This window comes from Grammomys surdaster, unplaced genomic scaffold (genome assembly GCF_004785775.1).
Source record: "Grammomys surdaster isolate TR1022 unplaced genomic scaffold, NIH_TR_1.0 67, whole genome shotgun sequence".
Lineage (NCBI taxonomy): Eukaryota > Metazoa > Chordata > Mammalia > Rodentia > Muridae > Grammomys > Grammomys surdaster.
In genome coordinates, this window is record NW_021604569.1 from 1,282,870 (window position 1) to 1,300,401 (window position 17,532).

Genomic DNA, 17,532 nt, shown 5'->3' on the forward strand with positions numbered 1-17,532 from the left:
AGGTGATGAATGATTCCAGTACCCACTGTGTGTTCAGGAGCCTCCCTTGCAGCCACCCCCTGAGGAGGGCAGAACTGCATGGCAACACTCAGGGAAAGAGCAGCCTGGCTCAGGCACTGGAAGCTGACGCTCTCACTATTTGTACTCAACTCTTCCAACAGGCTCTCCCAACACTCTTCCTCCCATTCCAAGGTGTGTACAACTAGGAAGACACTATGGGGCGCCACCCTGGGGACACCAGAAAAACTAGAGCACGGGCTGTGGCCGTACCAGCTTCCTCCTGTCCAGAGTTCCTGAGAGGCCTTCTCCTCAGCCTTGAACGGGCACTCTTTCTCCTCCTTGTCCTCTACAGAAGGTCAGCAGGGTATATTAGAAAACTTGAGCCTGACCACATTAACTTGAATACATTTTCAGCAGTTCTACTTTTTTTTTAAGTTAGTTAGTTAGTTAGGTAGTTAGTTTGTTTGTTTATTTTCAGTGTTCTGCCTGCATGTACACCTGCAGCCCAGAAGAGGGGCAGTTTTACTTTTTGACTCTCATTCCAAAGTCCAGAGGGAAATGTCTGCATGAAACTCTCAAGCACAAATAAGAATATAGTGTTATTATTAGTGCAACAAGGAGGGAGGCATGCCAGCCCTGGGCAGGGCTCGGGTGGGCCGTGTGGGAGGCAACTGTCAACAGCTGCAGAGGAAAGCCTGTTTATTGTCAGCAGCCAGGCACAGAGATTCAGACTCAGGTCTCCAGACCACACCCACCTAGCTGTAGACAGCGGCTGTTGCTGCAAACATTGCATCCAACTGTGGAGTCTTTACTTGGGGATAACTCCAACCAACAAGGAAACACAGGAGGCTACCAAACAGCTGGGCAACTTCCCAGGGGGCCAGACAACCACACATTCCCAACACAAAAGCACAGCATAGAATGTTCACTCCCACAGATGAAACCAAGCACCCAGAGCCAGCTGCAAATACCACACGCGTTCATGTCCAATCATTTTGTGAACGGTTACATTCACCAAACACATACTGAAAACCTAGAGTGTGGGGCTGGAAACAAGGCAACCACCAAGACCTCTGCTCTCATTGAGTTAACGGGAAAGTTAACTGCAATTAGATTGGCTATCATGAAGCAAGTGTTGGGAGAAAGGTCCAGGAACCATGCACATGAAAGAAATCTAAAATGACAGGAACTAAATGCCTGACAGCGAATGATCACTGAGAGACACTATGAAGTCCATGCTATTAGGACCTCAAAAGATGTCAGCCTTAGGTCATTTCAGCTTCTTCCTTTCAGCCTTCAGTTAACATTTGCCCACCTGGCTCATCTTTTAATTCATTCTCACTCTCTGGAGCAGAAAAGTCTGGGGGAAAAGTAATTATAACCAGAGAGTATCCATCAAAGTACCCAGGATACTTTGGAGAGTATGGTAGACCTCTTCATGCAATGGGGCCATTATTATTGTACTTTTGGCTATCTACCCTTGGTTTGGCACTTCCCTTGCAATGATATTCACTAGAAATCTCTCCTTCGGGAGGTCCAGCCCTCTTTGACCTTTATATCAACAGGGGTTTGGTTAGGCACTCTTTTGTTTGTTTGTTTGTTTGTTTGTTTTTGTTTTTTGAAACAGGGTTTCTCTGTGTAGCCCTGGCTGTCCTGGAACTCACTCTGTAGACCAGGCTGGCCTCGAACTCAGAAATCCACCTGCCTCTGCCTCCCAAGTGCTAGGATTAAAGGTGTGTGCCACCACTGCCCGGCGGTTAGGCACTCTCAACCTCTAGTGTTTTGCAAACTTATTTCTGAGGAGACTCAAAACGTATCTTTACCCCTCAGAAGGAGCACCAAATGATATATGTACCAAAGTGCAGTTTTTCCAAAATTCAACTTGGAAAAGCAATGAGATTATTAGGCTTACTCACAGAGCATGAGTAAGGGGTCATTGACAGTAGACGGGGGTTACTTACTTCCCCCAGATCAGCCCCACTACTGAAAGTTCCCACCAGCGCAGTGGCTACTTCTCCAAAGCTTCGTAGATGGACTCTTCAGTTAGCTTTCTAGTATCTCCCTAAACCATGGTGGGGCAGAGATGCATCCAGCTGAGACCCAGTGGCAGGGTGGAGCCACAGCTGTTCAGGTGGCTGTTAACACTCAATAGTATTCCACAACATCTGGGTAGAATGAGTGATATGCTAAGGTTGGTGGTACAAGCTTGATTGTAATTCCAGGTACTCGGGAAGTTGAGGCAGGAAGATTGCAAGTTCAAGGCTAGTTTGAGAACTTTAGTGAGACCCTGCCTTGCCCTTGACTCAGTGCCATCAAACATAAACAAACAAACAAACAAACAAACAAAAGAAAAAAAGAAACACAGAAAGTGGAATGAGGCTAGTGAGATGGCTCAGCAGGTAGAGAGGGGCTTGCTGCCAAGGCTGATGACCTAAGTTTGATCCCCAGGACCCACAAGAAGTCACCTGACTCCTGCAAATTCTTCACTGACCTCCACATGCACACCATCATACAAGTACACAAATACACTAAATACATGTAATTTTTTTTTGAGGCAGGTTCTCACTAGGTATCCCTGGCTGGCCTGAAATTCACTATGTAGACCAGGCTGGTCCTGAACTCACAGAGATCTGCCTACTGGGATTAAATGTGTGATTTTGAAATTTTTAATTGAATGTTGAAAAGTTGCTCCAGCTTCTCTGTCAGCATGGAGATCACAGTGACAGCAGGTCTGACAATAGTCTCTTCCAATCACGACATTACCACTCCCCGGAGAGCAACCCACGAGGCCCTGCAGCTTCGGCTCCTTATTCTCTCCCTTCCTCTGCTTCTAGGCTCTCCTGGCTTACTGTGTCGCTCCTTGGTGGTGTTCAGACAACACACCATGAGCACTGCATCCTCAGAAAGTTCAGACGGGATTCCCACCCTTCCTGTGTTCACACACATCCTCTCACCCAGAGATCATACTGGCAGTGATAACATCCCTGGTGGTGAGTCTCCTGACACAGTCCTTTTCTTCTGGGGGCTGTACTTGTCTTCCTAGAGAGTGTCTCCATCTGACACGCTGTACACTTGCTAGTTCTCCTACTGCTACAGACTGTCTCTTAATGTCAGGTTCCCCAGTCCTCCCTCTATCCTGCATCATCGTCAGTGTTGGAACAGTGCCCGATTCACAGGGAAGACTTGGCCAATACGAATAAATGAGAAGTTAGATGGGGAAGAAAGGCACTAGCATAAATGACACTGAAATTGGGTCATTCCACATAAAAAGGTAACAAAATTAATTTCTACCAAAGAAAATTGTAGACAGATTAAACACCCTACCTATAAGCGAAGATTTTTATATAATTAGATAGGAGATTATCTTTTGGCTTCAAAATAGAGTTAATTTTCTTAGCTAAGAATGATACTATAAAGAGAAAACAACAAAAAGAAGGCTCTCACAGGGGCTGGAGGGAAGGCTCTCACAGGGGCTGCAGGGAAGGTTCTCACAGGGGCTGCAGGGAAGGTTCTCACAGGGGCTGGAGGGAAGGCTCTCACAGGGGCTGGAGGGAAGGCTCTCACAGGGGCTGGAGGGAAGGCTCTCACAGGGGCTGCAGGGAAGGCTCTCACAGGGGCTGCAGGGAAGGCTCTCACAGGGGCTGCAGGGATAGCTCTCACAGGGGCTGCAGGGAAGGCTCTCACAGGGGAGAAGGAGGGAGAGGGAGAGAAGGAGAGAGTGAGGAAGAGATTGAGATTGAAAGTAGAAGTTATTCTTCAAAAAAGAAAAAAGAAAATAAGATTTAGATGAGGTACCAAGAGGACATGAACTTTATCAGTAATATTTTCCTTCTTTTATACAAAATAATCTGAAGCAAAAACAATAAAACAGACTTATTTAATCATTAAAGATATTGGATATGTTGGCACTTATTGTGTCAAACCTTATATCTCACTATTTGTTTTCTGAGATACAAACAGAAAACTCAAAAGGAGGTCTGAAGCTTCTGCTGATGTTAATATGATTATCTCCATCAGGTGGCTGTGTCTGTCTGTTGCATTAGTTCGTCTTTACAACAAAGTAAAGAGAGGACCAATTTAGAGACAGGGGAGGTTCGTTCTGGCTCACAGTTTTGGAGCTCTGTAGAGAGCTGGAGCATCATGGTGGGAACACACAGGAAAGCAGTTCATTTCATGAATTGGGTGCAAACAAGAGACTAGAGTCTCAGGATCCCCCCACCCCAGGGCATGCCCCAGCAACCCAAGACTTCTGTCGGGACCCTGTTTACTGAAGCTCCACAGCCTCCTGGCAGCGTAGTGACGGCATGGCCTCCTGGCAGCGTAGTGACAGCATGGCCTCCTGGCAGCGTGGTGACGGCATGGCCTCCTGGCAGCGTAGTGACTGTGGACTGAGCCTTTCACACCTGAGCTGGACGGTCATTTAAGATTGAAGTTACAGCTATCAGCTACTTTATTCTCACTTATCCTTATTTTCTAAATCAGCATATCTAAAAATATGCTTTGATTTTGTAATGAAGAAATAGTTATAGAATCTTCCCAAGGCTGAACACGTCTTATTACTTTGGAACTCTGGAAAGAGACAAATCCTACTAATGTCTTCAGGTATTTTGAGTGCAAGAATAAAGAAAGCACTTATGGGCTGGAGAGATGGCTCAGCGGTTAAGAGCACTGACTGCTCTTCCAGAGGTCCTGAGTTCAAATCCCAGCAACCACATGGTGGCTCACAACCATCTGTAATGAGATTGGATGCCCTCTTCTGGTGTGTCTGAAGACAGCTACAGTGTACTCATCAATAAAATAAATAAATAAATATTAAAAAAAAAAAAAAAAGAAAGCACTTATTTAGAGTCAAGACAGATGTCTTGCCTAGACATAAAAACAGGTCTGGGTTTTGTCCATTGTCCATTCATCTCTTCTCTTGGGTGCACTGAAGCCAGTGCTGCTGTCCCCTCTGCACTGTTGGCTACATGAACACCAGGGCATCGTTATCAGTGACATCGGCTAGCCTGGTACCTAGCAATGATCTCTGCACCTGCTGGAGCAACCTCTCACAAGGCCAAGGTCACCAGATCTTGAGTTGAGGATGGAGAAAATAAGAATTTCAAGAATAAGTCTTCCAAACTGTCTATCAGAAAGATACTTGCATTTTTACATCAGGCTTGCAGAGCTTCTATTTTTAGAATATGTTCCAGCGTTTTCTTGGTCCCCGGACTGAGATTGCTTTCCAGTTGCAATACGAAGAGGCCACACTAAGATCTGAACACATGCCCTGAGGCAGAGCTGGCTCTATGGCCCACAAACTGCGTAGTCACGCAGGCTCAGCACCCCGAGCAAACTCTAACTTTGGTTGAATGATCTTACACTGTTATTTTGATGTTCTTAATAGATTCTCTTCAAACTTGTGCTTTGTAAGTGAGATCTGATGACTGGTGGGGAGACATGTATGTGAACTGATGACAAGCTAGTGTATTGACACAGGCTCAGTCCTGTGGGGCGAAGTGGACAGTGTGCTGACATGGAGTTAGGCCCAAACTAGTCCCAAACCTGAGTCCCAACTAGTGATGGGGAGGCTGTGGGGGTCAGATGGGGTGGCAGTAGTGACCACCCCATCCTCACTGCCCCCCAAAAGGGAAAAGAGTTTATGTGGACGTTCCCAGGCAACAGAGGGAAGCAGTGTACCTCCCAGGAGTCTATCCTTGCTTCATCTGCACCAATAACTCTCAGGGTCCCTAGTGTGAACAGTGTCCTGAGTAAGCGTGTGTCAGTTAATTGCTACAAAATAAACGCATTTGCACAGACTCTGTAGAAAATCTAGGGAAGTTAGAGTCCTCTGAAGACTTTAGATTTCCAGGTTTGAAAAACTGATACATCACCATAATGCTAATATCTGCAGGCTTAGAAAAAAATTAAAATAAAAGAACACTACTATTTTTACATGAAGCTTCACGTGAATAAATTTAGCAAGAAATTCAATCTAAAGCCAGGGTAGTGGCAGTCTCAGGAAAGAGGATCATGGCCAATGTGGACAACCTACTGAGACCCTATCTAAAAATAAAATTAAGATGAATTTTATGCCATAGAAGATAAAGCAATCACACCTAAACAGGCATCTTTAATTATAGGCAAGTAGTGAAGCCTTTTGTTTGTTTGCTTGCTTGTTTGTTCCTTTCTTCCTTCCCTTCTTTTTCAAAAACATCATCCGTGAATTCAGTGTCTTCTGGTCTCACTCTGTGTCCCAGACTGGCTTTGTACTCACAACTTAAAGGTGTGAGCCACCACAGCCAGCCACTTTCCTGTAGTTCTTAAAAGAAAGACCAAAACATGAAAACACAATTGCATACATTTATAATTAAAATTAAACTCAGATTTCCATGTACCTTCTTAAGATCTACCAAACATCATCCAAGATCTGGCATTTGCCAAGAGTGACTAATATCACTTTCAATTATATCAATTGAAAAGGAAGCAGCTGAAATAAAACTTAGGATGAAATAAGTGAATTTGCAAAACAAGCAAGACAGAAAAAAACCTGATGAACAAGATGTCATGTTCTTGTCTGTATGTCAGATGAGATTTCGCTTTTCTACGTTTAGTTTAGTCATACAACGTTATTCCGATTACATTGTAAAATAAGATCTTTTGAGGAGATGATACCTTTAACTGAAGTTTTTGCCTAATTTTAGATCAATGGCCCATTTTCATTTTGTACTGGACCCTGCACATTGTGTACCAGCCTCCCTCTACTGTTTTACAGAGGTGGTCCACCAGGCAGCCAGCCTTAGGTAATACAACAGTCCAATCAGAGACTTGGGACTTGGTATACTCACTGTACCTATCCACAGCTGAACAAAGGCAAAACCAACACAGAAGCCAGTCTCAGGATTCTACCATGGGCCTCAGTGCAACCAACCACCTGCCTTCTATGACAGGCTCTGCAGTGAGGCTTGGTGGAGAAGATCACTCCAGACTCCTGTCCTTCATCCATATTTGCACTCTTTGGAGAAACACCGTAGATAAAGCCTGCATTTTCAAGAAGGGACTGAGGACAGGACGTACTGAGACTCAAACAACCATTTCTCACCTGAATCCTGTGTGGTGATTTCTGGTCTAATGCCCCAGGGTAATGTGTCAAAGTTGATAGTATCTCAGCAGTGAATAAAGCCCTGTAGGTATAAGAGGCTAAAGGTGGCCGAGTCAAAGGGAAGAGAGTCAACATCAGCTGGCAGCGAGGGCTCTGCCCCAGGTGGTGACCCATTGACTTCAGAATAAGGCAGAACAGAGTCCAGGAAATGAGACTGGAACGTTCCACTCCACTCCATACACTCTGCAGCTTTCATAAAAATATAAATAGGATTGTGTTCACATCACCACTAAGCCCCTCTCCAACTCGTACAACCGTACAGTTGGACAGCTCGATTGTTTCTTGTGCCAGTTTCTGCTTAGCAAGAGCTTCTTGAACACAAAGCCACACTCATCTTGTCCTGTATCTGCCCAACAACCAGAACAGCAGAAATTGTCTTACGACTAACCCATGAAGCTATAGTTCCCATTTCACAGAGAAGGAGACTGAAGGCTCAGGAAGGTCACTGACAGTTCCACAGCTACTAAAGGGCAGAGTTGGGACCCAACCAAAGACCTGTGAGTCCATTCTACTCAGCCCCATTTAGGGTGCCAACTCTGAAACGGCAGGCTCCACTCTAGAATCACCCTTTTGTCCATGGAAGGCCTCTTTTTTCTTCTGAAATTTAGAGAATGTGGAGTCCTAAGCCCCCACAATATTTTCACCAGACTCAAGCTTCTTTCCTAAGTCCCAAAGGTCAACTAGATTCTAGTGGTTAAGATAACCAATCAGTGAGACCCCAGATGCTTACCCCAAAGAGCATATCATCATCATCATCATCATCATCATCATCATCATCATCAACAAAGCCTGGCGGTGGTGGCACACATCTTTAATCCCAGCACCAGAAGGAGAAGTAGGTGATCTCTGTGAGTACCAGGCCAGCCTGGTCTACAGAGCAAGTCCCAGGACAGTTAGAAACTCTCTCAAAAACAAACAAACAAACAAAACCAAAAAATACATGTTATGGCCATTGTCCTTGACGATTAATTTATCAAGGTAGTAAGACTCTATTACTGAAGACACAGCACACTTTGGTTCCAGCACACTGAAACTGGGAACAACCCCTAGACATCAACACACACGCGCGCACACACGCATTCTGTTGGGCCAAAAGGTTTTACAAACTCTGCTGGAGGGGTAAAGTTATCAATAGTATTATCCGTTAGTGGATCCTACAATCTATAACACTGACAGACAGGATGTGCCAACTAGCAGTCTGACTCTCACAGGTGTAACTAACACTTGTGATTAGACTTGAGGGTCTGCTCCACGGGAGGAAACTCATGCCTGGTGCTATAAACCTGTCCAAAATCCCAGGAGGACAGAGGCTATAGGGGTGCACCTGCAACTCTTATTTTGATAACTGGGTATGTTGGGGAGGACTCTCAGCCTTGAGTAGAGAAGCTTTATTTTGCCGAGGGTACCAGTCTAAGTGCTGAGAGTGAGTATTGAGTGCTCATCCCGAAAGGAGACAGCCATTCCCCACACTCCCAGGCTCAGGTAACATCAAAGAAGAGGGAACAGAAAGAATTTAAGAGCTTCCCCAAATGGGGAGGAGGTACCATGAAATGTCATCTTCTGGATACGACATGGTTAACGTACTTATCAACTAACAGTAGCTCAGAATCAGGGCAGCCACCGTTCCCGTATGGGTGGGGAGGAGCCCTGAGGCGCCACCCTAGCTGACGAGGTATTAGAATTGAGGGCTGCTCAGCTATGGAGAGGCAGTTTTCTTCAAGGACTGTGGCTGATGCTAGGTTGCTTATGCTGCCGTGGATGACGTGGATGACCCCTCATCCATGTACATGCAGACAGCGCTAATGGTTCTCAGTTGTTATTAGAGAAAAATAAGGAGGAAGAGGAAATGGTGACATAAAGGGCAGTGTTGGGGGGATTCCGGGAAGCTGGGATGTGAGGTGTCGATGATCAAGGTATGTTGTATATGTACATGGAATGGCAAATAATACATTTAGAACTTTCTGAAAAATAAGAAGAAAAGAGCATAAAATTCCAGAAGTTATGAAGAAAAAGACTCAGGCAATATAGTAATTCAAAATTCAGAATAATGAAACATAATAAAAAAAATTTAAAGCATAAGGTTTTGAAATACTAGGAGGTTAATAATCCTTTTTTTTTTTTTTTGGTTTTTCGAGACAGGGTTTCTGTGTGTAGCCCGGGCTGTCCTGGAACTCACTCTGTAGACCAGGCTGGCCTCAAACTCAGAAATCTGCCTGCCTCTGCCTCCCAAGTGCTGGGATTAAAGGTGTGCACCACCACCGCCCGACAAAGGTTAATAATTCTTATGTACAATTTTACACTGTGCATCTGTCATGAGGTTGACATGAATTAGGAGTTTGAAGGACAATTAGAGCATGTCAAGTTTTAAAATGTGTGTGCTTTTACAAAAAATATTTATTATTTTACTTTATGTGTATGAGTGTTTTGCCTACATATCTGTATGTGTACCATATGTATGCCTGATGTCCAGGGAGGTCAGAAGAGAGCAACAGATCCCCTGGAATCGGAGTTACAGATTTCACGAGCTGCTTTGTGGAAACAGGGAATGGAATCAGGCTCCTAGGTAAGAGAGGCAGTGCTCTTAGCCATTCCCTGGCACTTGTACAATTTTAAAATGAAAAGGTAAAAGAAATTGTCATGGCTCTTGGATGTTCAAAGACACACATGTAAAGCTCATTCCATCTGCCTTCCCTGCAGCAGTCTAAGAAGTCAGGCTGGGGACTGGACAGAGCGGAGAGAAAGACAACCCCACCTAGACACTGACCTCTCCCCATCATTTCCTCCAGTCTGAAGTTTTGCTGAAAAACCTTATGTCTTTCCTGATTCTGTTTGTTTGTTTGAGTAGGGTCAGTTTTCTCTCATCTCCGTGTAACTGAGTCACTTACAGGTATACCAGGATCCTTACTTCTAATAAGTTCTTTTTTTTTTTTTTTTTGGTTTTTCAAGACAGGGTTTCTCTGTGTAGCCCTGGCTGTCCTGGAACTCACTCTGTAGACCAGGCTGGCCTCGAATTCAGAAATCCGCCTTCCTCTGCCTCCCAAGTGCTGGGATTAAAGGCGTGCGCCACCACCGCCCAGCCTAGTAAGTTCTAAAATACTCTTCAAGTCAGGCTTCCTGAGAAAAGAAGAGGCTGTGAGACCTCTCAGAATGCTACCTATTGTGAAGACAAGATTGAGCAGAGAGAGAAAGAGGCTGGGCTGTGATGCTGTCACGGAATTGACTTGGAAAGCCCCTTCAGAAACGTCCTTAAATGTGGAAAGGATGTGGGTCTGTGGACTTCCACATGGACCTGTCATCTCAAGTCTCTGGGAAGAGGCTGTAACCATCCTGAGATGAACATAGCCATGGATATCACTAATTGCAATACAGTGGCAACTGGGGCAACGAAAGCCTTAGTCCTGAAGAGGAGCTAGGGAAAGTACAGCATGTCCAGAGGAACTGGGACCTGAGTAAGTCCCACTTATAAGAGAAGAAGAAATTTCAAAGGAGCACAAAGTCAGACCCAAGACACTGGGAGGGCTTTCACGTGTATCCTCGAAGTCAGTTAAGACGGAAGCTTGGAGCTGAACAGCCAAGCACAGGCCTTTCTTATCAGGAAAGATATATTATCAACGACTTCTATAGGATTTGCGATGCCATATTTAATGGTGGGAATTTTTTTAAATAATTTATTTATTTTTTCTCATAATCATAATTCATTCACACAGGGGTTATAAACACAGAAAGGCAGGATGTGGGGAAGGGGATGACACTGGAGTGTGGGTGTTCAGGGGGAATACAGATATCTTTCAGAACCGGGTATCGGCTGGGTGAAGGTTCAGGGGACAGGTCACTGTGACTCTGCCTATGACTCACTTGTCCTTATCTAAGTTGGTATTGTCTGCCAAGGCTACCTATTTACAAGGTCTATGACTACTCAGGCTTGTAAATTTCCACAAAAGCTGCCTGTTTAAAATAGCTTATAGCCATCTGTTTCAATGTTTTTCCACAGAGACCCAAGACTAGGTGTTAGTATACATGTATGACAGGTCTATTGCTGATTTTAGGCCTATGGCTGATTTTAGGCCTACAGTGTGTAAGCAGGGCTGCCCCTGACATCTCCTCCCTTCTCTAAGTATAGAAGGGCTGTGGCGATTCTAATCTTGCGAAGGTGAGGATAGAGGCCTAACGTCCAGTAACTGAAGGGGACCTTGTAATGGCTCCAGTCCCCCTGTTGTTGTCCAGTGAGGCATGAGGGCCATACCCATCCCGATGTCTTTTTCCTGGAGAGGGGATACTTTTGACATCAACCCCTATGCAGTCAGGCTTGCCCCTCAGGGAACCCAGAGAGATATTTTTAACTTTTATTTATATTCCCTTGCAGTGCTTAGCCTCACAGCCTAAGCAAGAATTCAGATCGCCAGTCAGAAGGGGTTCTGGGTGGCCCCTCTCTGCTTGGTTTAGGGGTGGAAGTCCCCTCTTTTAGGTTGGGTGGAGATGGGTTTTGGGAACACCCTGGATAAAGTAACAAAATGGTGGGAAATTTATTGAACAGGAGGGGAGAATGTTTCAATTACAAACAGCTATGTTTTGTTCTTAAATGCTCGGGTAATTATCCTGTTTTAAGTTACCTATCCATAAAGAACCTAATTACAGTAAATCAAGCCCATTGTTTGAAAAGTAGAAATGAGGAGAGGAAAACTGTCTCTGCTGCTGCTGCTATCTCAGCTGTCTGCAACTGAGCCTCATAGCACTTTCCATTCCTGTCCTGTCATTCTGTTTAATTTAGGCTCTTCTGCATGAGGTCCACATTCCACAGAGGGTTAGTGGCTCTCATCATCCTGAACACTGAGCCCAGAATGACCCAATGGTTACAAGAATGGAAATGTTTATTCTCATGTTATTCCTCTTCACAAAGAAACTACTCTTCTCCCACGAACTCTGAAAAAGCCCTGCATGTGATGGTGGGCGTGCCTGTCTTCTAACAGAGGTGGGTAGGTCATGAGCTCAAAGCCAGTCTAGTGAGACGAGCTATATTAAGGGTGTGAGGATTAAGCATTATTTCTGGGTATGTCTGTGAGTGTGTTTTTGGATGAAATTAGCCTTTTTTTTTTTTTTTTTTGGGTTTGGTTTTTTGAGACAGAGTTTCTCTGTGTAGCCTTGGCTGTCTTGGAACTCACTCTGTAGACCAGGCTGGCCTCGAACTCTTGAACTCAGAAATCCACCTGCCTCTGCCTCCCAAGTGCTGGGATTAAAGGTGTGCGCCACCACCGCCCGGCCACATTAGTGACTATTAATTATAGTGGTGTCCCTTTAATAAAGACTTATGGAGGGAAGACTGATGAGCATGGACAGAAGATAGCCTACCTGCCAGCTTTTCAGTGTTTTACTGCCAGACACATTGGTCACTGAGGCAGTAGACAGGCCTAGCTTTAGTCAAGCCAGCTGTCACTCTGCCCCCTGGTATCTTCCCTCTTCCCTCATGCTTTGGTTTCTTGATCTGTCTCCTTTTTGTTCTCACTCAGCCTCTACCTCAGGCTCAAAACAACCTTCTCACATGTACAAGAGCAGGTGCCACCTGTCCCAGGGCCCCTGTTAGACCCTTGGGACATCCCTATCTCCTGTGTGCTATAAATGACCTGTATTTATAATCCTAAGACTTGACTGCAGAAGGCTCAGGCCTTCTTACTGCACAAAGGTCATCTGAGAAAGGAGTGTGGCCACCAGCAGCTCCCTCCCTGCTTTCTGGCGTCACTGCCCAGCGAGACCTCAACAGCAGACTGCCATCTGTCCCTTAAGAAACCAGAGGATCTGGGAAGCTAGTTCCCCTCATGGATTCTTATGTCCTCCAGGATTCTGTGAGCACTCCTGCCTAGAAGACGATGACACTGTTTTCTGTTTGAGAAACAGAAACTTATACATCCATATGAACAGGGATTTGCCTCTTTAAGTTCAAAGCAGGCTACTTGAAAAATCGAAAATATGGCTCATGTTATATTAATATTTCCTTTTTTAATAAAACAGACTCTCACTTTGGAGCCCGAGCTGTCCTTGAATTTGGGGCAATCCTCCTGCCTCAGTTCCCAAGTGCAGGGTTATAGGTATGAGCTGTCACACCCAGATAACAGTATATTTCTGTTAGCTAGTGCACATGTCATTTCTATACCATGTCCCCTACTTTTCTATGTCCAACTTTTTTCCAACATGACTTTACTCAATTACCTGGGACCCTGGGCCCAGTACATAGCAGGGAACTGTGGCTATAAAAGGTGAAGGGCCCAGAGAGGGGAGCACTGAAGGTATCCTTCATTTCTACCCCAAGGCTCCAGCCTTCACTAGGCATAGCCATAACAATTGGCAGTCTGGCAGTAGGGGCAGGGCCATTCAACAGTCCGTAGATTTCAAGAGGAGAAGCCTTGGAGAGCCTGGGAAAGCCACAGAGGGCTTTGGGGAAGGGGGGAAGAAGCACTTACTGGCTGGGGAGCTTGAGAAGCACTTCCCGGAGATGTAACTTGTGCTGGGGCTGGAGGATAAGAATTCACCAAGCCGGTAGAGGAAGGGCTTTCTAAGTGCTGAAAAAGGCACAGAGGTACCTTTGCAGCAAGCAGGTTCCAGTGTAGACCTGTAGAGAGGTGGTTTGAGATGGAGAATGATAGCAAAGTCCGTACTCATCACTGCTGGTGAGGCTCTTCTTGTGTCCGGTCAAGTTACATATTCAGTTTTGAGCTGTCAGCCTTGGGCTCCTTTGCAGCAGACACTGTTGCTTTCTTCCTCTAGACCTTAGTTAGAAAAAAAAAAAAAAAGGGTTTGGTTTTGTTCTTTGGTTGTCTTGCTTCCCTCTGGAATCTTCATGGGCTCTGGTGGCATACACTGTGGATTAACTCCTTATTCTGTTTTGTTGATTCTTTTTTTTGCAGACCCCACTTTTAAGTAGCACACACTGAGACAATGTGAGCTGGAGCGTTCAGGAGGATGAAGACATAGAGACAAGGCACTGGACAGGCAGGAGGGGCCTTCCAGGCAGAGTCCTGGCCTGAGCAGAAGCCTGGAATAAAATTAGCTTACAGTGGTGGGAAACACTGGAGAGGAAACTGAGAGTGGCACTGGCCATCAGCAAGACCCAGATTACTCCATTTTATGGGGCCTTGGGTGCTAATTGTGATTTACTTATAAAGAGAAGAGTGGGCTAGAGTTGGTTCTTAAGTCCAAGTCTGCAAGCATGTTTCAGAAAAACCAAGAAAATAGGGAATGGGCATTCATTAGAGGAGAAAGAACACAGTAGAGTTCTCATGTCTTCAAGACACTCATCTTGGTTCTTTGACACTCTCTCCCCAACTCTAACCTCAGCCTTTTAATAAAAAAAAAAAAAAAAAAAACTACATCTCATATGATCCAGCCATGTGAGAAAAGAAACTTCTCTGGTTCAGTAGAGTCTTTCTTCTTCCCCATGATCTATAAACAATTAACAGCACATGATAAAAGTTGGGGGAAGGGAGGCCCACATCAGTTTCCTATCAGCCAATAAGCTGGCAGGTTTGCCTCCAAATACGGCTGAATGACTCTTGGGAGCCGAGCCTGGTACGGATGCAAATTAAAATCAAAACTATATAAACAGCAGCACAATGGAACCATTCAGGGAGCCTTCGTTAGCAGCCAGCCCTCCAGTGCCACTGCCCACAAACACAACCTCCCTTTCTTCTCCCTGCTCACCAGTTCCCAAACTGGTCAGCAGAAGGACGCAAAGAACAAAGTGGCTCTGATTGATGAGGCTCTGGGAGTGAGAGGAAGGAGGGAGATTCAGTTTATGTGTGCAAATCGAAAGGCAAATGTGGTGTGTCAGGTCAGCTGAGAACAGGCCTCCTGTGCAAGTGCCAGGTCTTCTTGAGGATGACAACCGAGTGGTTGCATACACAAACCCAGGCTGCCCAGTGCCTGAGAACCAACTCCCAAAGTGCTGATGAGCATAAGGAAGCTCCACGGGTCCAGCAGGCCTACAGTGCAATGACACAGTATAAGAGAGAGACTGTCCCCTGCTGTACTGCAGATGACAAGTCCTTCAGTGCATTACAATGCCCTGTAATGTTGGACAGTTGTGGTGAAAGACAGTTTCCGAAAAACCACCTCTTGCTGAGTGTTCAGGTTCCAGGTGGGACCTTTCTTCACAGTCCACAGGTCTTACTGATCTTGCCATGCTGTTGGAAAGACACTTTGCCTGCCTCTGAAGGAACTCTTGAAGAGAGGTTTCTCCTGCAGCAGCTTTTCCCTGCAGCCCACAGCTGCTTCCTGGCCATGGAGATCCTGTATCGTTTCAGACTCCTTCCCACTTGTCTTCCATGCTTCACCCGTCTCTCTGTCTGGTTCTCCTGCTCCTTCCCTGTCCATCCATGTCGTTTCATCCGTCTGTCTGTAAGCCCTGCTCTCCTCTTCTCAGTGGCTAGAGGGAGATGCCCATGAAACCAAGTACACGAAAGTAACCATGGCACAATGTATTGAGAGGGAGAGGTCTTCATTGCAGCAAAGAGATGGGGACAGGAAGATGTCGGGGAGTCCCCTCTTCACCTCCCCAATCCAGCACGGTGGTCCCTGGTCTGGGTGGCTGCTCTCTTATCTCCTCTGCTGATAAGACTTATATGATATCTGCTGTGATCAAGTCCCAGTCTTCAGGGAGAGGAATCCCGAGGCTGGTAGTTGGCAGCACACGGGCCAGTACAGTTTTCCTCAGAGCTTCAGAGCCCCATGGTCTCAGCCTAGGCAAGGCCGTTGAAGGATACTGAAGTGGGTTGGTGTGCTTAGATCACTGGTCTTTGCAAAGTTCACGAAAATCAGCACTGTATCAGTTTGCAGGGCTGCCCTCACAAATTACCCACAATCTAGATGGCTTAAGGTAACCGAACCTTTCTCCTACACTCGATGGAGGCTGGAATTGCTAAGTCAAGAGGTTGCAGATGAGTCAAGAGGTCCCTTCTGAGAGCCCCAAGGGAGACCCAGCTTCATGCCTCTTTCTCACCTTGTAGTAGAGGAGATGGCTGCTGGTCATCTTTGGTTCTTTGGCAACCTTTAACTGGTGAGCCCTGGCATATGCTGAACACACCCTCTACTGCTGAGCTACCACCTATCCCTCTTTTTTGTTTGTTTGATTGATTGATTGATTGATTGATTGATTGACTTTTGAGACAAGTCGTTTAGGATAGCCATGGCTATCCTGGAACTGTCTATATAGACCAGGCTGGCCTCAAATTCACAGTGATCTGCCTCTGCCTCTAGCTGCAAGAATGAAGCATATGTACCACCACGCCCAGCTTATCCCTGTTCCTTGTTTTTAGATGTATTTACTTTATTTGCATGAGTATTTTGCTCGCATGCGTATACATGTGCATCCCATCCACGCCTGGTGCCGTGAATCCCCTGGAGCTGGCATTACAGACAGTTGTAAGTGGCCCTGGGGATCCTGGGTCCTCTAGAGGAACATCCATTGCTCCTAATTGCTGAGCCATTTCTCCAGCCCTCATCCCTGTTCTTTAAAGGACATTTTCCATTGGATATAGACGATCTTCTCTCTGTATTTTGATGTTAGGACCAGTAGATAAAGGATTAGCTGATAAACCTAATGACTTGAGTTATATTACCAGAACCCATATGGTGGAAGGAGAGAACCAACTCCTACAAGTTGTCCTCTGACCTTCATATATGATATATCCACTGTGGGACACACACGCAACACATGCACGCATGGGCGTACACACACGTGGCCACACACACACACACCTCAGAGGAAGAGAGCTAGAGCTAAGTAAATGTAAAAGAGGGGTGGCTAGAAAAATAGCTCAGCTGCTAAGCCAGGCCTCTTCTAAATGATACAAGTTTGAAACAATGCCTGTTATACAGCTTCCTTGTAGCCGCCTGCGGCCACGAGTCGAACGGTTCACCTGGAAAGAGGGCTGGGAACGAAAAGGGGATGGAGAGCGAGAAAAGATGAAGCCAAGACAAAGTTCTCTGATCAAGGCTCGATGCTTTAATGTTCAGCTTTCAATTTAAAGGGAAAGACCCCTCCCGAACCCTTCGTAGTTTCAGCCAGGCGAGATGGGTGGGATAAACCATTCTTGGTCTCGGGTCACGGCTGGAGATGTCTCAAGGCAAGCCCAGGGGCAGTTCTTCTTTCAAGTTTCTGTAGTAGGATCTACGTGAAGCCAAGATGGGTGACTCCACCTAGGTGTCTATTGATATGCAGCCAAGGTGGTTAGTTCCACCTAGGTCCTATTATCTGGTCTCTTGTGGTAAACAAGGTCTCAGGCCTGCTCAAGGCTGGAGGAAGGGCACAATTCCCCCTTTTTAGTTTTATAAATATGAGCAGTGCCAGCAGCTGGATGGGGTACAATTTTTCATCCCATCTGGGGTACAGAGTGGCTGGGAGA